The sequence below is a fragment of the Macaca fascicularis genome, chromosome 9 (genome assembly GCF_037993035.2).
Source record: "Macaca fascicularis isolate 582-1 chromosome 9, T2T-MFA8v1.1".
In the NCBI taxonomy this organism is placed as follows: domain Eukaryota; kingdom Metazoa; phylum Chordata; class Mammalia; order Primates; family Cercopithecidae; genus Macaca; species Macaca fascicularis.
Window position 1 is genome coordinate 136,567,501 of NC_088383.1, and position 10,157 is coordinate 136,577,657.

A 10,157-nucleotide genomic window follows, 5' to 3' on the forward strand; every position below is an offset into this window, starting at 1 on the left:
GGGGAAGCCTGGCAACCACACCTGCTACAAGCCACATGATAGGGAAACCTGGGAACCTCAAGAGACATGGGAGAGAACCCCTGGTCAGTCCTTTATACTGCCTGTAAGACTATTTCTTGGTGAGGAAAGACGATTGATGATGTACTTTATTTTGCTGCCATTGCAGTAAATCTCGTCACATGTAAATGAGTGAGAGTCCCCAATGATTAATCATCCCTATGATAAATTGTCTTCATCCAGTTCCCAAGCTCATCTTCATTTCAGCAATCTTGTCATCTGCAATAAACATATTCCATTTTGCCTTGCAATTGTTGATTAAGAATGTTAAACATCTGTTAAAATAAACCAAATCTGTGAGCCATTCTTTATTGTTAGGATGAACAATGAATTCATTTCCCTTATCCAAGTGGTGCCTATTGTTTTCCCTCCTTGAAAAAAAACATCCAACCATGAATTGGAAAACACTGACCAGTCCAAGTCAGCTAGTATCCACAAAGCAGGACAAACATTCAAGGCCACTTCCCATTTTATTAAAAATTGACCCAAAGTAAATAAAACCCACCACCTAATAGTAGCTTAACTCAAGACGTATTTAGCCCACAGCACAAGGAGTTGGCCATCTAGGGCTGATGCAGGGGTCTCCAGGAACCAGGCTGTCTCCATTCTTCTGTCTTTGCTTTCCACTGTGCTCATCGCAGACTTCATTGTCATGCTTGCCATCTCTTGTCACAACATGACCTCCATACCAAGCAGGGAGGCAAAAAAAGGGAAGGCAGAGAGGTGAAGGTGCATCATTCAGCCATTTCTAGCTGCAAGGGAGTCTGGCAATGTGGATATTTTATCTGTGCTCTCTGTGCCTAAGGTGCCATCAGGATTCCATTATTGAGGAAAATGGGCAGAAGAGATGTTGGCTATGCAACTAGCAGACTCTGCCATAAACACAGAAGTCAAGAGACAAAGGTCTTGGAGTTGAGGTGTGCTTAATATGCTTAGAGTGTGCAATGGGTTGGAGCAGCTGCATCAGCATCACTCACAGCCACTGATCCTAACAATTTTCATGCATACCTGCTTTCACTTCTGAAAGGAAGCATCTATGTCTCTTTGTTGAAGGATTGCCTCGGGCTGCTGTAGCACCTTGTTTATATACAGAGAAAAGAAAAGTGTCTGGGAATTTACATGCCCTCAGGATCAGCCCTTAACCAATAGTGTAAATGCCTCCATTCTCTTTACACTAACTGGAATATTTCTGACATGTGAATTACATATTTCTACAGTGTCCTGGGGTGGAGGTGGGGGTGTGGGTTTAAACCAAAGTTTCACTGCTCAAGCCTCAGCCTGGCATTGCCTTTGCTTGGTTTCCTTTCCTTCCTGGTACCACTTCCCCATTCCTCTACCACTTTTTCCGGGGATCACTTCCTAATAAACAACTTCCACAAACGTCACCTCAGGGGATGTTTCTCAGGAACCCAAACTGTCATAATTTCAAGCCCATCAGTGCCTCTGACTGCATATGTCTTCCCTAGTCAATTCTACCATAACTAAAAACACTCACACATTATTTAAAATTTGTGTGTTATTATCTAACCATCAGGTGCTTTTCATTATAATTAGTGTTTGTAGACATCATCATTAGAAACCTTGTAAACACAGATCAATATGATGGTCTTATCATTAACGTGTTTGTGATCAACCAACTGTAAGGTTAAAGCATTGAATTAAACTCAATATCTTAACCATTTATTTAAGCAAAAGGCAACTGTTAATCTGCACAAAATGCATTCTTACCATGCCATTTGAGAAGGCTGTTTTCCAGTGGGACTACTTATATTTGTTCCAAACTAGAATCAATCATACTGACAGGGTAGGTTGTCACCAACTTCTCTCTCATATTGCGAATTTCACCATAAGTCATTTCTGAAACTGAGCTTGATGGAAGAGTCAAGCAACTTCTTATTTAAGGTTTTATTTACTTGTACTTTTCATTTATTGTTTCTAGTCAAAGGATCACTTTTTCTGGATTCAAAAAAAATTTCTTACTCGTAAATACATACACCTGCTATGCACCCACAAAAATTAAAAATAAAATAAGGAATTTTTTCTGACCTCAAAAAAATTCTTAGATTTTCTTTAAAGCCAGCAGGTTGTTTTCAAATATTACATCATGATCTTGGTTTTGTATAATTTATTGCTCAGTTTTTTTGAACAGACGACAATAATATTTGAGCTTATTTGCATTGACACAGTGATAAAATTCATCTCTGAAATAACATTCTAAGAATACCTATGCGTTCTAGATCAGTGGCTGCTGCTGCTTTTGGCTGTGTTTGAAGTGCCTTCTGCAACGTCAGCTTCAGTGTCAGAACTGCACAGACAAAGACATGTCTGTCTTAATCCTCAGAAACTCCAGGAAACTCTAAATGTCTTCATCACCTGGCATATTTTTACTCATTTCAAGCTTAGGCTTCTAACTTCCCTTTTAAAAGTAATCTGTTTCAAGTTCCCAACTGAAAACATAATTTTAAAAATTATAATGGTTTAACTGGGAAAATGAAGAACAGTACTAAGTCAGCAAAAGCCTGATTTGCAGTTCCTTTTGTCATGAGAATTCATTGCAGCTGGAACCAGGCAAAGTTGCATTTTGATAAACAAAATCTTGAGCCAATGTACAATGGCAGGAAGCTAAACTGACTTGTGTGGGCTGGTTTTATTTTCTATAATCAAACACTGGCTCAGGAAGTGACACATTCACTTTAAAAATGACTTCTGGTTCAAGATTTTGCACTGAGAACATATTTTTACTTCCTCAAAATAAACTTCCATTGACAGTTTTTTTTAAAGTACAAAAAGAAATAAATTCTTAAAAATTTACACCTCAAACTGGCAAATAATATCATGTATTGGCCTTTTGGCTAAGACCAAGTGTAAAATGGCAAGTGAAGAGCAAGGAACTCCTAAAACCCATCACTTCTTAGTTTTTTACGGTAATTAGGAGGCTCCTTGTGGCTGGCCCTTAACTAAGTCATGTTTTTTGGTAAACAGATCATTGATGGAGCATAACTTCTTCTAGAAAGTGAACTGATTGCCAAAAGCCAATGTCATTTTCTGAATTCAACAGCAGCCCATACGTGACGATTCCATGGCTTCTTAAACCTTCACTTTCAGTTCAACATGGGGCTCTGATCCATGCATTTGCCTCCCTCCAAGAGCGATCACACTAAATTGATAGGAGAAGGTCACACACTCACGGGGACAATTCAGTGGGCCAAAGACTTTGGTGAACCTCTGGATGATCTAAGCCAGAGGGCTCCTACTTCAGATCACACTCAGGGAGCTGGAACCAAGGGGCAATGTGCTTCTCACAGCAGATAGCTCCAAGGTCAGTTAGGAGCTAGAGGAAGGGGCAGAGGTTCAAAGGCATGGGGCTTAGGGCGGGACCATCTGTGCGTAGGGTTGATCCCACTTTCTCCATGAGCCCTGCTGCACCCCACCTTCCAAATCACAAAACTGAGATTCCCTACCCTATCAAAAAAGAATCGCCAGCAGGGGAGGAGCCTGGCTTTAAACTCCAACTGAGCACCTACTAGTCAGGCACATGCTAAGCACAGGGGATAAGAAAAGCTGATTCTGATCACACTGGCTTCATCCTGTGCAGCTCTCTGTGGGCCCCTCCAGAGCTCCAAGCAGGCACAGTGGATTTCACAACTAGGAGCCACTGCCCACCCTCGATTTCAGAGTGGTAAACCACTGAAATACAGCAAGAGCTTCTCCAAACACGATCTATTTCTAATGAACCAATTGAGCCATCTGTTGGGTATCTTTTTAACCACTGCCAACCAGCCAAGAAGGTCTCTCTCCAAATTTATGTATGTCAAGGGTGACTGGGCCATGCCAATCAGCAAAGAGCTCAGAAAACTTGACTCGCTTTAGAAAACTGAAGGACTCTTATAAAAGAAGTTTGTGCTCTGCCCATCTGTTTTGGGGGAACTTAAAACATCCCATGACATGAATAATGATTAACCAGGAACTTATCACTAATTATGATTACACTGTCGGAATCCACTTTGATTTCCCCGTGTTTGAATTTATCGCACTGCCGTGCTCTGGTCTGTTCCACAGTCTTCAGTGAGCTCTCGGTCCTCACCAAAAGCTCTGTGTAAAGCAGGCAACGTGTTTCCCCCCCACTGAGACTCAACTCCCAAACCACTCGGGTTTTCAGACAGCCTCTGAGATAATTTGGGCACCTCAGGACAAATCCAGAGGGATAAAGAAGGTCTGCCTTCCTAGTGGCATCTTTGTATGCTAAAGAGACTTAAAATTTCTATTGCTGAACCTATGAAACGAACACAAAAACTGTGTTGCGCATATTCCCCTTGGCTCAGTTCCCAGAGAAATGTGTTGTGTCTTAACCTCCCTTGCTGGGGTTGGTTTGAAGATGGCCTAAGGCTGGTCTCACTTTGATCCTTTATGGCACTTAGTTTCCTGAAGTCCAGTGGGGCTCCAAGTCACTTAAGGAATGCCGTCAGATGGTATTAGAAAAGATGGGTTTCTTGTTTGTTTGCCTTGTTTTGTTTGTTTGCTCAGTGAGAGAAAGTAGAGTGTGTTTGGTGATTGTGTGTTTACAGAACAACCCAGTGGATGGGGAGATCTGATAACTGGGAGAGAGCGTGGTGTGGAGCATCCCCTCCCGAGCGGTGAGGGAGGCCTGCAGTGCACCAGGGGGTGGTGCTGACTTCATATGAGGCACAGACGGTTCATCCTTGGAGATGTGAATGGTCCTCCTGACAAGGTGTGTGCAACTGTGGAAGTTAAACAACAGCACAAAGGTTGTGTCTTGCATGGTCTTGGAGGATGCTACATTTCCTCCTGATCTCCAGCTGCAGTGTTTGGTTGTGATTCTGATTTCTCCCTTGAGTTTTCTCAGGAGGTGCAGAGACTGCCTTGTATCTGATGTGGTGATGTAGAAGATGGTGGTGACCTTGCAACATGAGCCCAGCTTGTGTTGGTTTTTTGGTTTTCATTTATAATGAGTAAATGTTTTCTTCAGAGTAAATTTACAGAAGCTATGAGAAATATTATTCACGGCTAAAATATGGGTGTTTTCCAATAAACAATTGGGAGGATGGAATTGCCATTCTCAAGGTGGGGAAGACCATAGGCAAAGCAAGTAAGGAGGAGGACGAGACCAGGAATTTTGCTTGTGGAAAAATTTAGTAAGAAGGCAACCTGAAAAAGCTACATACCTCATGGTTCTAACTACATTACATTCTAGAAATGGCAAAACTATGGAGACAGTAAAATGATTAGTGGTTGCCAGGGATCAGGGGAGCAGCGGATGAGTAGGTGGAGCCCAGGGGACTTTTAGGACAGTGAAACCAATCTATATGATTCTACAGTGGTGGATCCATGACATTATACATCTGTCAAAACCAGCAGAATGTATACCACCAAGAGTGAACCCTAATGTAAACTGTGGACACACAATGTAGCTTGATCCATTGTAACAAATATAAAACCCTGGTAGAGGATGCTGATAATGGGGAGGGCTGTGTATTTGTCGGGGGATGGGAGTATGTAGTTGTATTAGTTCGTTTTCATACTGCTGTAAAGAACTGCCTGAGACTGGGTGATTTATAAAGGAAGAAGTTTAATTGACTCAAAGTTCAGCATGGCTGGGGAGGCCTCAGGAAACTTACAATCATGGCAGAAGATGAAAGGGAGGCAAGACACCTTCTTCACGTGGTGGCAAGAGGGAGAAGTGCCGAGTGAAGGGGGAAGATCCCCTTATAAAACCATCAGATCTTGTGAGAACTCACTCACTGGCATGAGAACAGCATGGGGGGTGGGGGCGGGGAACCGCAGCCATAATTCAATTACCTCCACCTGGGGTCTCCCTTGACATGTGGGATTGTGGGGATTATGGGGATCACAATTCAAGATGAGATTTGGGTGGGGACACAGAGCCTAACCTTATTAGTGGTAAATCTTCCTTCTATTCAATTTTGTTGTGAACCTAAAACTACTCTAAAAAAAAAAGTCTAATACAAAAAGAAAAAGGAGAGAAAGAAAGGAAAGAGAAATATGCAGTCAATTATTTACTAAATTCAATTTTTTTAAATTTAGCAAATATATAACAAAAAATTATCCACATTAAAAAAGAAAGCCAAATAACTCAATATAAAAATAGGTATAAATATTTAACAGACAATTCATTTATTTAAAAAAGGTAAAGAGGAAATAAACCAATGAAAAATTGGACCTTCATAATTAGAAAATTCTATATAAGACATTAATGGACATGCGTTTCTCTCCCTATTTGATTGACTAAATTTAAAAAGGGGAGGGAGAGAGAATATCAAATGCTGGTGAGGATGTGGTAACTGGGCAATTTCACAGATTATTTCAGGAAATATTAATTGATAGGATATGTTTTGGAAGCTAGTTGGTGTTACTAAATCACCTGGGATAAAATGTCTTTACAGTAATTTTGATTTTCATGTTTTCTTGAACTCCTGTGAGCTAACTTTGCGAAAAGGAAAATTTTCTTTCAATTAGTTGCTCTGTTAGTCAGATAGAGCCTACCTGCAGATAAAACACTAAGTTAAATTCTAAAAATAAATGTGAATCCTTTCTTTCCTTTGCCAGATTCATTTCTACTGAATAAGTCATTGGGACGTCGAGAAACTCAGTGGCTGGAGGGGATTGTAATATTGTCCATTACAATCCAAAAATGACACCTTCTCGAACCTCCCAAAGTTGGTCAAGAGGGCTTTGCAAGCGGGCACAGAAGCAAATGAGGTTTGGAGTTAAGTCTGGAAGCAATCACTGTCTGCTGCTGCTGCTGCTGCTTCTGCTGCTGACAGGTCGAGAGGAGGTGGGTGTCTAATCGTTGTGAAGTAGAGACAGCCCTTCCCCATGCAGCACCAGGAAAGATTCGAAATTGCCCCGTTCCCCACAAGCCATTTTCATTAGATAGGTGTTTAATTCTCCTAGTGGGGATGTGACCCTGGCAGGGTGTGCAGGCAGAGTTCCTGCAGTGAGACTTTAAGTTCTGTGTCATCCCTGGATCTCTAGACTTACTACAATGTCTGCTGCAGAAATCACAGAGGCGTAAAGAAGTCACTAAACTAATTCTAATAAATAAATGGACGGATGGGTGGATGGATGGATGGACAGATGATACCATCAAAAGACAGAATGAATTTTTCACTGCACAGCAAAATTGGTTTTAAATAGCCCAAAGAAAAAAACAACTCCAAAGAAGTGTTGAAGGACCAATGCTTAGGGAAAAACAAACAAACAAACAAATAAAACCCAAAACAAAACAACAACAAAACCCAGGTAAGTAACCAATTAAAAGAGGACCCTTCCAGAGTCTTTTGATAATTGAAACAGCTCAAGCATAAAAGTGTTTTTGCATTGAGAATGTGTCTGTGAACCAGTATTTCCTGTATTCTGCAGATTTCATTATGAAGGCATTTCTTATTTTTAAATAACCGGATAAAACAAAAAGATTTTATTTTGACTTCTCAGACTCCTAACTTGTTTTCAGAAAAGTGCTGGCAATGGCTATTTTAATTCTTATTATTTTACAAAGGAAAGCAAGCTGAATTTGGAGGTTATCTTGAAGCAAATGACATTTCTTTCCTGGCCTTATTAGTTAGATGATGCATCTAGTGTCCCATGTGTGAGGCAAATTCAGTGTAAAGGCTGATTGAAAATGCTTCCTGCATCGTTAACCACATGCCCTTTCTCAGTGCCTGTGGTGATACTGGCAGGGCACAAATGAAGGATGTGTGAGCAATTCCTAGATACATTGCCCTTCTCTGAGATTTACAACTCTGAACCTTCAGTAGAAATTTGTGGAGCAAAGTCTACCCAAACTTTGCAGAATCAAATTTTTACAATGTTAGTGTAAATAAAAAGAAACTCGAGTGAAAATAAATAGGCAGCTTTGGTTTCTTCCCTCCTTTTTCAAAATAAATGGTCTTGCAAAGGAAAACTCAAAGTATTAAAGCCAAAATAAGATATTCTTGTCTCTGGCCTTGGAAATGGTTTGTTTGATAAAAGAGCATAGAGAGAGGAAATGGACAGGGTGAGGGCTTTGCAAAAGGTGGGTGTTAAATAAGCATATGTTTGTTAGACTTGAAAATATTTTTTGGACCCCTTTTAAACAAAGGATTTTTAAAACTAAATTTTAGCATCTTTGTTTTTATCAAAGTTGTGGAAATTAAACTTTCTCTTCTCCAAATTAGGGAAATATTCAGGCTAATGTGTGAAGCATGCAAAGTGGAGAATGCCTGGTACAAAGGTTTTCACTGGAGTTGAAAGCTTGGGATAGAAAGTAGAGCCTCAGCTGACAAAGACTATGGAGTAGGGGTAGAGATGTGTGTGGGCGCTTCCAATCTTCCTGTTCCAGGTGGAAGTTCAGAACATCTGGTCACCTCAAAGGAGTGCAGCATATCATGTATGTGACAATCACCCTATATTTCAACGTATAGTTTTTGGTCCCAAGTCAAAACATTCTACCACACATGTAACTTTAAAATTTACCTTTGACAAGAACTAAAAGTAGATCTACCATTCCATTCATCAATCCCCTACTGGGTATCTACCCAAAAAAAAAAATCACTATAAAATCACTATATCAAAGAGAAAGCTGTGTGTGCATGTTCATCACAGCAAAGTTCACAATTGCAAATATATGGAATCACCTAAGTACCCATCAATTGATGAGTGGATATAGAAAATGTGATATATATATGTCTCACAGAATATTACTCAGCCATAAAAATGAGCACAATAAGGTCTTTTGCAGCAACTTGGATGGAATTGGAGGCCATTATCGTAAGTGAAGTAACTCAGGAATGGAAAACCAAGCATCACATATCTCATAGGTGAGAGCTAAGCTGTGGTATGCAAAGGCATACAGAGTGGTATAATGAACATCGGAGACTCAGAAGGAAAGGGTGGGCATGGGGTGAAGGATGAGAAATTACTGATTGGGTACGATGTACACTATTTGCATGACCAGGACACTAAAAGCCCAGACTTCACCATGATAAAATTCATCCATGTAAACCAAACTCCCTGAACCCCTAAAGGTATTGAAATAAATTTATCTTTGACAAATCATGCTTTTTCTTACAAAATCAATTGAAAGTAAACAAAATGTATGCATCTTTTGCTAAATGGAAAGAAGCCAGACAGATTATAAATAACATTCAAGATTATATTAAAATTAATTTGATAGTTCAACTATCAATTAATAATATACTATCAAAGCCAAAAATGTTTCACAATGTAAAATATGTTTAAGGTAATATATTTATAAAAACATTACGCCAGGCGCGGTGGCTCACACCTGTAATCCCAGCACTTTGGGAGGCCGAGGCAGGCGGATCATGAGGTCAGAAGATCCAGACCATCCTGGCTAACACAGTGAAACCCCGTCTCTACTAAAAATACAAAAAATGAGCTGGGCGTGGTGGTGGGCGCCTGTAGTCCCAGCTACTTGGGAGGCTGAGGTGGGAGAATGGCATGAACCTGGGAGGTGGAGCTTGCAGTGAGTAGAGATCGTGCCACTGTACTCCAGCCTGGGCAACAAAGTGAGACTCCGTCTAAAAAAAAACCCAGAAAAAAACCCCCCGAAAATTAAATGATTATATCCTTAAGTGGTTTCATATGACTATGTATTTTTTAGAATGACTTCAATGAGTGAAGATTGTCAGGAAATTTTATGCCAGAGAGAACTGGCAAGGAGAGGATTTTCTTGTGTCTGGTCTGGGCCAAGCCTCAATTCCACATCACCCCTTTCTCTCTGCACCGCACCCCACTCCTGTCTCAGTCTGCCTCATCTGCTGGGGTCTTCAGAGGGCAGAGTCTGGGGTTGGCTCATCAAAAAGCAGATGTACCATTTCTTAATTCATTGTAAACATTATAAGCAAGGACATTCCTAACATAGATGCAATTTAAAAACATAACTTTTGGAAAAACAAAATATTTGCTATTCAATGTAGGCTAAAAAAATACATATTGGTTATCAGTCTCTTTAGTTACTTAAGGAGTGAACCCACTTTAGGTTCTTTGTCATAAGCCCCTTTTGTACTAAATTTTCTCTTTTATACCAGAGAAAAAATGGTAGCTACTGTTCAGGACAA